The sequence below is a fragment of the Pithys albifrons genome, chromosome 1, assembly GCF_047495875.1.
Source record: "Pithys albifrons albifrons isolate INPA30051 chromosome 1, PitAlb_v1, whole genome shotgun sequence".
Lineage (NCBI taxonomy): Eukaryota > Metazoa > Chordata > Aves > Passeriformes > Thamnophilidae > Pithys > Pithys albifrons.
This window is the reverse complement of record NC_092458.1, coordinates 9,029,321-9,041,992: the sequence shown is the minus strand read 5'-3', so window position 1 is coordinate 9,041,992 and position 12,672 is coordinate 9,029,321.

Here is a 12,672-nt window from a genome sequence, read left to right as displayed (position 1 = left end):
TGGTTCTATGATTTACTTTAACTGATTTCAATTCAGCTTAAGCGAACAGTGTTTGCCTTAACCAGGGTAGATCTTTCTGGCAGCTAATTACACTTTCCAGCATAGCAATGGAAATAGAGGCAGTTAGGAATCAGGTTAGATTCTCCCAAATGTCCCTAAAGATTCTAAGGAACTTTTTGTCTCCAAATTGTATGTGTTTTCTTGCCATGTTGTGACTTAGAGTCTTCAGATGAATTCTTGCTTCAGTATTAATTTGATGGAGATGAATCCTGTATCACTGAGGCTCATATGCTTGCAGTCCCAGAGGGGGAGGAATTCAGCTCTGTAGTGGAGCTTACTGTGCTCAGCTACAGATAGTGGCAGGAGAGAGAGGGAAACAAACAAATAATAGCTGGCAATAAATTTTAATTTCCCCTCTGTGAGAACACTCTTCATGGGATGAGCCTTCTATGGTCTAGTCTCCAGTTTTTCAAACAAGGAATCTAGTTACGGAAAATGTTTGTGTGTAGGAGAATCCAAGGCTGGTAATAGCAGCCAAAGGCTGTAGCTTGGGAATTGTGGAAGAAGGCTGAGGAAGGCAGCCAGGTCCTCCAAGAGGAAGCATTCCCCAATGAACTTTGCTTTTCTGGCCAGTATATTAAAACCAGAAATCTCTCGGTGAAGTTAAATAACGATATATTAATCTTATCCTTAACCTGCACAAACTGGAAATAAACCCATGCATAACTTACTTAAAATGAGAATCCTGTTAAATTACTTGGAAGCTGTACTATAATCAGCTCCATAGGAATAGATGAGTGAGTGTGTTAATGCAGACACAGGACCTTGGTCAAGCCAGATGTGGCACCAGCTTCCCTTTGGCAATGCTTACTAGTTGCTTTGGAATTTGCTGCCAAGTATGTGTCTACTCCTACAAAGTGCTGAGGCCTTCCTAAAACATTTGAGAGTGAGGACTGAACCTTTCAGAGCATGTGTGTTGCTAAAGAGTGTTGATCACTTAAACCTCGGATACTGCATAAAGAAAATCTCTGTCACCCTTCCTGGCTTCAAGTGACCTCTGTTAGCTCTCACTGAAGGGTGATTACACGGTCCCCTTGAAAGATGAAGCCTGTATGAGCATTTGCATGGGATGCTCTTTGTGCTTTTGCTGTAAATACCATTTGTGGCCACAGCTTACCTGGCTTATGATGGGGAAAATGTGAATTAGTTTTGCAAAATGATCAACAAAATTTTCCTTCAGTGATGTCATGTAGGGCTTGGCTGAACTGTAAGTGAAAAACTACTCCCCAACCCTCCACAAATTTTTGCAGACTATTTAGGATCTGGAAATCGAGTTGGATTGTAGTAGGCTTCCAGAACTAGTACTAGCTTTGGTGAACAAAACCTGTCATGCCTAGCTGTCAAAATAGTTGGTAAGTGACCAGCAGCACAATTCTCTTCTCCTTGTTAACAATTACACTTGCACACAACCACATTTTCTTTTCATTTAAATCTGTGCACCAAAACTCCTGATATTAAGCGCTCTTCTGTTGAGATTGTCATGGAAAAGGTAATTTATAATACTACATCTATCAAAGACAGCACATCATTGACTCTTATGTTGGTTATTTGCAATTCATCAGCACGGTCTCATCTGTGACCACACATTTAAAACACATCCTTTGATTCCCACACTTTGTAAGGAAAGCAGTTATCCAGTCCTGTTGTTCATCACTTGCAGTATGTGTAAAATGTACCACAAATTAGTTTTGAAGTGAAAGAGTGACTTGAATCATAAGCTTTATTTTTATTAAGCTATACTTCTGTCAAACCTAAGCATGAAATATTGCATTTTCATGCCAGTAAAAAACCACCATCTCCTGCTTCCTCAATTGTATGTGCTGCATAGTGCTCCAAATTGCCAGATATACTTATGAAGAATTATATGCACTTGTTAATTTCAGCTTGAAGATATGTATGGTGATTTCTTACTCTGCAAAGGATCAGCTGGCTCACTGTTGTGTGTGTGTCTTGCACGTTATGCAGAGCTGATAGATGTTCATAGCACAACGCAGCAAGTAGGTGTAGATATTACTGAGAGTGGCTGTCTCAATCAGAAATGTATATAAAGGAAATCAAGTTTGCACAAAAACTCAAAATTGCCCATTGGAAAAGTAGAACCCTCAACATTTATTTTTCTCTCATATAACTGCTATCATTGCATAGTCTCAGTACCCTGTTTGAAATAAAGCATCATTTTCATCAAACATAGATAAGAAAAGAACACCTTGGTTTAATTGATGCAAACCTCCACTCAGAACTTCTTGAAATGTGACCATGTTTACTTTCCCCACTGCTCATCCAATATTTCCCAATATTTCTTTGTATTTACCCAGCAATCCTGAAGTCCCCAGTATCAATCACACCTAACCAATACTGTGCTGTCACAAAAAATCTCGAGCTGTAGCAGCATCTTGGACTTGTTCTCTGTGACGTGCAGTTTGGGATTTGTCTAATGACAGCACATCTCTGGTGGCTCACTTCTAAATAGCCACTGGCTGCATTTTATCCTGATGTGCAACATCTGTATGCTGCTTGGCCACGTGCAAATGACAGCTTTGCTTTGCAATGAATAAAGTACATTTGCAGGAACATCAGTACTTAGGGAAAGGCATGACTCCCTGGAATTTTATCCAGCATTGTAGACAAATACTCCTCTTGCACTTTGTAGGTGGGACTGTTCCCACCATTAGAATGCTGTAGCAGGAACTCATGAGCTGCAAGGTTTGGATGACTAGCACCATTTGTCACACTTCCAGCTGACCACTGCAGATTGCACCGAAATTCATTCTGCAAATGAGAAGAAATCCTCTGGCAGTCTTGTGCTTTCCTTTGGTGTTCAGGAATATACAGTGTTTTACCTTTGATGCTGAATGTTTATGCTGTAAGGTACAAACTAAGCTTGTTCTGCATAACCAGCCCCTCCTTCCCATCCTAAAGTAATGTTAAAGCTACACTAAACTAAGATTAATAAATCCAGCCCTGGTGAACACTGTTTTTGTTGTTTGCATGGACAGGGCAACGCTCCATCAACAGGGCTTGCTGGGTATTTCTGTGCTGCATGGCATTTGCTTAGCATTTTCTATGTTGTTTTGGATTTTTTTAAAATAATTTCACAAAGAATGGCCCATAAATTATTTGAGAATTAAATATCAACATTTATGCAACTGTCTTGGGACACTTTTGCTAATTTTGCACAGAGTAGAGGAATTGGTTGAATTACAGAAGAGCAGGGAAATACATGAGTAGTTTTCAACAGCTCATCTTATGAAACAGTGTTGCAATATGTGCTGGTTTGAGCACTATGTATTTCCAAAATGTGTTGTCATTGTATAGTCTGCTGTAGCTCTGCAGCCTCTGGCCTGGACAGGTTATTGCCCAATGTGGAGTTTGTAGACCTGTAAGGATATTAAAAGAAATGGCAGAGTATAATTTGCTCAGCAGAAAATACTTTGGCTTTTAGATAGAAGTAGCAGATGTGCTAATTTGTACAACAAACAATCTATTTTCCTAGAAGTACAAACACTTAAGTGAGTGCCAGCAGGGAGATTGTCAATAAAGTGGAAGGAGTCATCTGACTTCTGAAGGTTCCAGCATTTGGCTCAATGGACTTCCTCATTAGTTGTTGCCCTAGCCTTCCTCCTTGTGATCTTGCAGGAACTTAGGGAGCAGGAATTGGGTAGTTCAAGCCCGTGTCTGGGTCACAGTAATCAGAGGAGACTGTAATCAAGAAGCTGCTGTTTTCAGTTATATGGAAAGGAGTACAGGCAAACTGCTGCTCTCAATGATGTGCTGAAGCATCGTGAAGCACAGGAAAGCCTAAGCCTTCTGTGCCAAAGAAGGTGAAAGGGAGTTGTTTATTATAATCCATTTCCTCTTCAACTTCCACTCTAGGGCCTAAAAGCCTCTGCAAGTATTCAATGAAGGAAAATGATCTCTGCTCTTGCCTTCTAATCTCCAGGAATGTCTCTCCCAACCTGAGCTCCTTAGCCTTCTCTTTCAGAGACTTCTCTGAGGTCACCATATGTCTTCCTTCTGTGTTTTTCACTTCTACTCTTTTGAGAATTGAAGCAATTAATAACAGCATTATCTTCAAGGTTCTGCACATCTCAGAGGTGAATCCACTGAGACAGGAATATGCCGAGTTGTTTCAGCTCACTGATCTGTTACTGTTGTAATGAAGATTTTTGTTTGTGCTGTTTGATTTACTCAGTCATTATGGCAGAACACCCTCATGTGCAGTCTTAGGAAGCTCTAGAGATCTTGACTTTTATGTGTTGACTTCTTTCCAAAGGTTTTAAATACTGAGAACCACATTCCTGCACAGAGTGTGTATTATTGGACAAGTATTGCATCAGACGTCTGTGCAGCTTTTTACTTTGGGAGGCGGGGCGAGGGCCAGATGAACTGTGGATTCCCAGCCTGTTATGGATAACATGTAAGGAAAGAAGGAGCAGGCAGGTAGAAGATCTGCCAAGACCAGGTAGGTGCCTGTTTACATTTCTGCAGTTGGTTCTAAAACTGGTGGGTATCCAAGCATCTTACAGCATCCAGCAAATAAACTTTGCTGCTCTTTCTGCTGGTTACTCCTGGCAGTGTCTGCACATAAAGTGGCATAGCCATGTGTTCAGAAGTGAGAGAAAAAAAGATAGTGGCACTTCCCTGCCAAGTCAGTACTGTACTTAAACATATCTTGCAATTAACAGTGTCTTATATCCCTTGGGGGCCAGTTCAATGCTGTCAAAGCCATTTTGCAGTATGTGTCAGAGTATGTTTTTTATGAACAGTTTAAGCCAAAGGCTGTAATAATGTTAAAAGGAGTAGACCTGGTCTCCCCTCTTGCTCACCATTCTTCTGCCCCTGCCTTGCCCAGTGCTACATCCACAAGGTCAGTGGGGAGATGAATCAGGTCCCCAGTGGTGGTTTATTTTTTTTTAGCAGACTTGTTTTTCAGCCATAGATGATCACGTTCAGCATACTCATTGTGTGTCTTCCTGGTCTGAAACGTGTACCAAGGAGCACACATGGCCATGGGTGAGAACAGTGTTTCCAGCTCCATTCAGGTTCCATTCAGGTTCTGGTTTCAGATTACTTTGCACCAGTTGTGAGAATGCACCACAGACCATGCAAATCAATGTCATGTTTGCACTCTACTGCTGTTTCACTGCTGTGTCTGAAGTGTTCAGTTCCCTGAACAGCCAGCTAGTACTATTGAGTCTCTGCCACTTGTCTGCCTCCTGCAGATGAAGAACCCCAAAAAAGAAGGTGAAAACTCCATTCATATGCTTTTGTTTACTGGCATGGAAGGAAAGCTTGAAAATTTTTACTTAGTTCCTATTATAAGTGGGATGTATAATTAGGACTTCAGGGGGAGACAAGTGAGCTAAATATGAGTAAAGGAACTCCCAGTGTCATGGGACACTCTTAAAACCTTATTTAACATGCATTTAAAATATTCTTCAAAGAACTTTCTTAAAGGAAAAAGGTTTTAACAAAATTGCTCCTTTGCTGAGAGGCAGTACAACTGGATCAAATGAAATAAAACCTGAATTTTAAAAGCACCTTGTGATTTGAGATACTGCAGAGAACTTCTTTAAAAGGTATCTGAGATTAAGCATCCATCAGCTGAGGAAATCCCTAACACTAGAGGCTTTAGAAAAATCTAAGCTTTCATATTTTGAAGTATTTCTCCATACAGCTGGAAATCTAATGTAAACAGGGCCTAAGTAACTTGTCCAAAGTAATTTAGGGAATCAGAACTGACTTTTAACATAACATCTTTGCCCTGTTTCTAAAGAAGGACGTGTTTTTTTGCTGAAGCTTAGAGAGACAAGTACACACTACATGATACCATGTGAGAAGTAATTTTTGGCTCTCTCTGGCTTTAAAACACATTGCACATGGGAGGTTAAGGAGGGCGTGAATAACCCCATTTCTTTTTTGGAGGAGTGACGCAGATGCAGACATTGGATGTCAGAATGGCTCTTAGTAGTTATTTGTTCCTGTTACACCTGCATACCACAGTCACAGGTCAGCACCTCAGTCTGTCAGCGCCCTGCAGACACCTCAGGAAAATGCCAGTTATTGACCTGAAGGTCTGTCTTATTCTTAGATTTTGAGAATAAGACAGTTGGATACAGGAAGATGGGACTGTGCAAGATGACAATTCTTGGTGAGCAAAATAAGCAATTCTCAGGTTGCAACCTCCCTGGCTTCAGAGAAAATATAGAAAGATAATTGAAATTTGAATTTAAGAGACACAAAGTGGCTTTTTGAATGCTTATGGGATACCTGTGCCCAGGTGAAGCAAGGAAGTAGGGGGGGGAAAAAGGGATGATAACTTTTCAGATAAGGCTTTCTTTTTTTTTTTAAATTGGTTACCTCCTAAAAGAGTTGTTTTAGAACACTGGGTGTAAGTCTTTTGGGGTTATCATTAACATTTTCGTTTGTACCAGAAGTGAACTTTTGAAGCAAACCTTCTGATTCTCCCCACTTAGAGCACATTGGTTTACACTGCAGACTGGTCACAGAGCAGATGAATTGGATCCTTCTTGAGTGAAACTAAATCAGAAATATGTCCCATCTGCCAGTGAAGGGAGCAAATGTACAGAACCATACAAAAGATAATCTAAAATAATTAACACTCTCTCCCTTCCCCTGCCTCCAACATATTTAGCATGGAGTCAAGGTCCTAAAAAACAATTGTTTTACTGTAGAGATATGCTGCTATTGCATGGTACTACTTGCTAGTGGTAGACATAAATTACCTTGTTTCTTTGATATATTTTTTGACAGGAATACAGCTTTTTGATAGATTTTCAAGTGCTCTTTGCTTCTATTTCTTAAGCATGTTGATATCTGATTATCTGTAATGCCTCAGTGGCATTTGCTCAGGTAGAATTATATGCTTTGCTTAGTATTTGTAGTGAAATGCAACTATTCCAGGGCAAAATTTCTGGACCCATAATAAGCATCTTGTAAGCTGAAAATATATATCTCAAATGTCTACTCAGCATTTTGGCAGTAGCACATATGGAAAGACAGTTAAAGATAGTGAAGGTCAGAAATTCTGTCTTGGGGGATTTTGAATTGAAATGTGAGAGTTAAAAATATATGTTACAGGTTTTAACAGAACATTTGGAAACACTTTTCCTTCTTTCCTATGTGTGGCCATGGAGTCATTCATCAATCTCTCCTCTGCACTTACTTGGCTCCACAATGGAAGTATCTAGGGGTAGTATACTGTTGATCTTGTATGTGTTTTATTAAGGCCTAGCACGCTCTCAGATCCCACAGAAGAGTTCAGAAGAGAAATATTCAGTAACATGTGAAACACAAAGAGTTGAACTGGTGGACTGAAATGTAGAAATATTCCCCTGTCTCCACACACTCAGGAAAAGGGAAGAGAAGAATTACCACAGGTTGTTAAAAGGTAATGTAGCACACTCTCACAATAAACCACAAGGAAAAGGAGGGCTCCAGAGAGGTGAAATCTAGTTCTTCCCTCAGACTTTTCCTTGGACTGATACAGCTACCCACAGCCTCTCTTTAGTGCTGTGTCTTAAGGCTTATAAATGTAGGAGGGAGTGGTCAGAGGGTGTGGTCGCAGAAGAATCCCAGTTTCATTGGGACTGAACTCCCACAAGAATTAAGGGCAATAAATTTCACCACTTTTCACCACAAATCCCAGGCACATTTATTCAACAAAGCTTTTGTAATACAATACAAATAGTAGCAACATGGACATTTAGTAGGAAAAAAAAGTAATGCCACAAATAAAAGCATAGAACCCTCCTCTTAAGAAGTGATAATACTAAATCCCATGTTACAAGAGTCACACAACACTTGTAATTCATTCTTAGAAGGACTTAAAATGTGCTATGAAGACAATAAAGCTATTTTAATATAACAGAATCCTCAAAATACATTATATTTAGGTAATATTTTTCTAAGTAACTGATAATAGCATTTGTGTGTTGTTCACATAACAATACAAAATTAAGTCTTTGTAAAGACCTGTTCCGAGTGGAGTAGGGCAGCGTGTCATAATATGCCATGATGCCTGTTTTTTTTCAGACATCAGCTTGTCCCTCCTATTTCTGGTATAACAGCAGCTTGCAGGAAGCCTGAAGAAGTGCCACAGTACACACTGTCTCAGAGGAGAGTGAACAATCAGTTGCTGATATTGAAATCTTGCAAGTGCTGGGCAGCGAGCTGGTTTGGGAGTTGGTGCTGTACAGGAAGGTGCAATGCTATTCAGGATTCTCTTTTTTTTGTGTTTAGAATGCAGCAGGACCTTGATAATGCCTACTAGGTGATCTTTCTGCATAAGGCACAAACTTCCAAGGGGTCTTTGACCAGTCTGCTGACTGGATCATGTTTGATCACTTCAGAAATTCTTATTAACAGAAAAAAATTATGTTAAAAGTTGTTGCTGCTGAGCTAAGAGAAAAAAAGCCTCCTTACAAAAGTTAGTGAATATACTGCATAGCAATTAATATTTGGTTTGATACTATGGAGTTCTGCGGAAATGGGAGAATGGCTATATGTCCAGATATTTTTAAAAAATAGAAAACAACTGGGTTTGTGTGTGCATGTGCATTGCTTTCCACCAAAATTGTCCTTTTCTCCCCAGAAAGAAGCAGATATGGAAAGAACAAGCAAAAGAATGTGAAAAAACCATATCTCATAGCTAAATGATGCTGTTTCTTGTGATGTCCTGGCTTAGTTTGTTTGCTGAAGGGTGTACTGTGAGATAATTTCTGTGCCATTTTGCTATACACAGCTGTATGGTAGTATCATCTGAACTGACCACACCAATTCAGGATATTGATTTGCAAGGGATAACAGAGTTACCAGAGCCAACTCTTATTATACATAAGAAATCATGCCATACATTTCCACCCAAACTCATCAGATTTCACTTTTAGAACCATTAACTAAGTTTGACTTGCTATTTATATTGGAAAACCTCTATTTGCCCACAATTACTGAAATATGAAATAGATGAAGTGTTGTGAGAACAGAATCCAAATTTCTGAACCATTCAGCTCAAGACAGCAGCAAAGCTGTTAAGTCCATGGCAAAATATTGTATATATGTGTATGGTCAGACTTTGCGAGCCAAGATTTGGGCAGGGCTCTCCCCACGTGCCCTTCCAGCCTGTGCAGTGGATTTTTTAGGTGAGGCACAGCGTGCACAGAACTGGCCCCACCATTTAAGTCCTGAGGTCCATCTGCCACGGCCGAGCGAGCTTGGACAGTGACAGGGAAGTCCTCGGGACTGTCACAGCCCCCGGTACTAACCGGGGCTGACCCTGCTGAGCATCCGAGATCTGATGGGATGGGATGGCAGGGAGGCTGAACTGCCAGGGGACGGTCCCCACTGAGACTGGAACTCAGGACCTTGGGATTCTGAGTCCAGAGTGCTCTCCTTTACACCACAGGACCGCCCTATGGCAAAATATTATGCCACAGGAGATACACAGTCCTTGTAGTTTGTTAGTACAACAAAAGATAGTACAGTACCTTAGACAGGTAGAACATGATTTTAATTTACAATCTCCTTAGTAGGTTGACTCTACTCATTTCCACTCTCATGCCCACAATACTTGCAAGCACTGAGACAAGTGCATGCCTGAACAGTTTTGCCAGGATCACTTGTATGTCACATGGATGGCAACAGCAAATAGCTTTCAGGTTCTCATTACATCTCCTGGGTTCTTCTTCACTGGTGATGATAAATTTGATTTGGACAGGTTTTTATACTGTCTAGGCATCAACAGTTATTATGGGTCCATATTTTTGCCTCACATCCTTGTTTATTTTATCCTCCATAAGACTTCAAGAAGACTGCTGCCTCTTCTGTTTCTTCATTTCACGTATCTTTATGACTATGGTCTGACTCAATGCTGAGATAACAGGAAGAGGAGGGGCTCTTCCACTGTGCTACTGCTTTGCTGCTTTGCTCTATTGTTTCTACTGGTGCTTTTGTGTGCACATTTCCATCCAGACCAATTCCAGTGTTTCTGTTACATCGCTTTATACACTGTAATAGCAGAAAAAGTTTTCCTGACATTGGCTGTAAAGAAACTCACAGTACCTTTGACTGTACCAGACTGAGGATCCAGGACTTTGGCCCCAGAAAACTGTGCTGTGTGCCAGAGTTGCTCTCAAGTGCATTACCTCAAGGGCCATCATTGGAGTGCAACTAGTTATCACCCTGCAATGAAGTCAACAGAAGGTCTATTCACATGCCTGGATGCTTGCCTTTGACCCGGAGGCTACTAATCCTGCTTTCTAACCAGTGTTCCTCATGATACCCCAAAGGACAAGGTGGGTGAATGTCTCTCAGCTTATATAAAGATACAAAGCTTATATGAAGAAGCAATACTCTTTATTGGCAAAACTGAAAAAAAAGCCAAGTCCCCCAAAAAACAACAATTCAAACTGAGTTCTTTCAGCAGGTCACTCAGGGTACAAAAATACTTTAATAATGACTAATGGAAGCTTTCAAATACATATTCCAAGCTATTTCTTCTTGCTGCATATGATCAGTGGTGCAGATGTGCTATCTTACGTCAGTTGAAAAATAAAATTAAACCTTTCATACCTTTCTCCAAGTTCTCCATTTTTAGTGCACATGAAAAAGTTTTGATAATGATCTTTTAAAATCTATACTTCATTATTTTCCCCTAACATTAAGCACACTGGGTTTTCACACTGTCTTGGTTATTACAGGTTATCGACCATTTCAAACTGACACTCATTATCTCTGAAAATAGAGTACTCAGTTTGAATTTAACAAATTTTAGTCACAAGACAGGAATTGCCAATATGAAAGAGGACTACCTCTGAAAGATAACTTGATGGAAAATGTTTTGTCATCTGGAATATGGAATTTGTTATGCTGGCTTGAATCAGTCTCATGGAGCTCTGTTCTCAAATATATCTAGCCAAGTAATGAAGGACTGTGGAGCCAAAGGGAGTAGTTTTTCTTTTATGACTCTTACAAAGGTTTGGTTTATTTGATTGTTTATTTAAGTGGCTTGCAAGCAGTTAGTAGTCACTAAAATTATGCAGCACTTAAAAAAATGTTTGTGCATTAACTAACTTGATGATCAGCTGCAGAGTTTAACTCTGCATTTATTTACTTGTTTTGCAAAATTGTAGTAAAACTTGTAGGTCTGAGATACACACTCAGTAAAGAAATAGTTGTGACAACACAAATTGTTATTGACAACAAATCTTTGTTGTTTTCCTTCTGCCAGAGGTGAACATAACTGCATTTTCCATGTCCTTCCTTGTGGAATTAGTAAAGCAAAATGGTCTTTCAGCCAGTTTGTTTTGAAATCCAGTAGTTAAGTAATGGAACCCAAATTACTGTGAGAGGCAGTTGATGCTGAGCTTCCAGATTTCATATGGTATTGGCTTAGAATCACATAGACATTACTTGTAAGAGGTTTGAAAAACATAACTGCATCTGGGCAGTGAGGAGAGTAACGATTGGCAGCCTCTTAAATCACTGCGACTGTTTCTGAGATGAAAAAGCACATAACTCTTGGAATTCTAATCTGCCATCACAGTAATTACTGTACCATAGGTTTTTGTCATCTTAACAAAACCCCTTGAAAGTGCTGATAAGAGTGTTCAGAATAGATATGCTGCTCACTTACATCTGTTCCAGAAGTATGGCCATTAGTCACTCAGGAGATAGTTTAGGGAAAAGTTTGACTTTTCTACCATATTGAAAAGGATTAAATATTTGATTTTTGCCTTGAAATGCAGCTTTCAAAATGTGGAGTTAGAAAGTCTGCATGGAGAATGCAAAGCTAGAAGTTTATTAATTCCAAAATTTAACAGGTTTGTTTTGTTGGGGTTTTTTGTCCCATAAAGTTGATTGTTTTCAATGAGAGAGAAAAAAAATGTGTAAAGTCTTCCCTAGGATTAAATAAATTGTAGCTTGCTAGGGCCATGAAACACCTTCACAGAAATGTAGCTAGGAGCAAAAACATTCACCAACAAAAATGCACCAGACCAAAGAAATTTTGATGTTGAGTGAAAAACTGAGGTGCTCTATTGCCAGTTCAGCACTACACATGCACAGCATAAAAGCCACGGAAAACTGAGGAAAACTGAAAAGACTAGCAGTTATCTTCCACTGTATTTTTAGCATGGGAACACAGCCAGACAGCACCAGTCAGCAACCTCCCAGAGTGTTCTTTTCTTCAGCCAGACAATCTGAAAACCCAAAGAATGACTCTGCACTCATGCTTGTACCAAGCAAGCTGCAGGAGGTGTTCCATCCATGCTTAGCGCAGTCAGTGGTGCTAAGAGCTGTATTTGTCAACAGCTTTGTATTGCTCTCAGTGTCATGCCAGTTATCCTTGCTCCTGAGGTTTCTGCTGGCAGCACTGTCCATGCTAAAGCTGCTAACAGCGCTGCAGCTGAATCACTGTGAACAATATTCCCAGTGCACCAGTCTCAGGCTGACTCAAAACAGCAGTGATGCACTGTCATCAAAAAGTGTCTGCAAATAGAAGGGCTCTCATTAAAGCTGGCCTAAAGCTTCCCAGGTTTTAACAGCTCTGCTTCTTATACCTAGCTGGGACAGAGTAGATTTCTCTTTTTAATA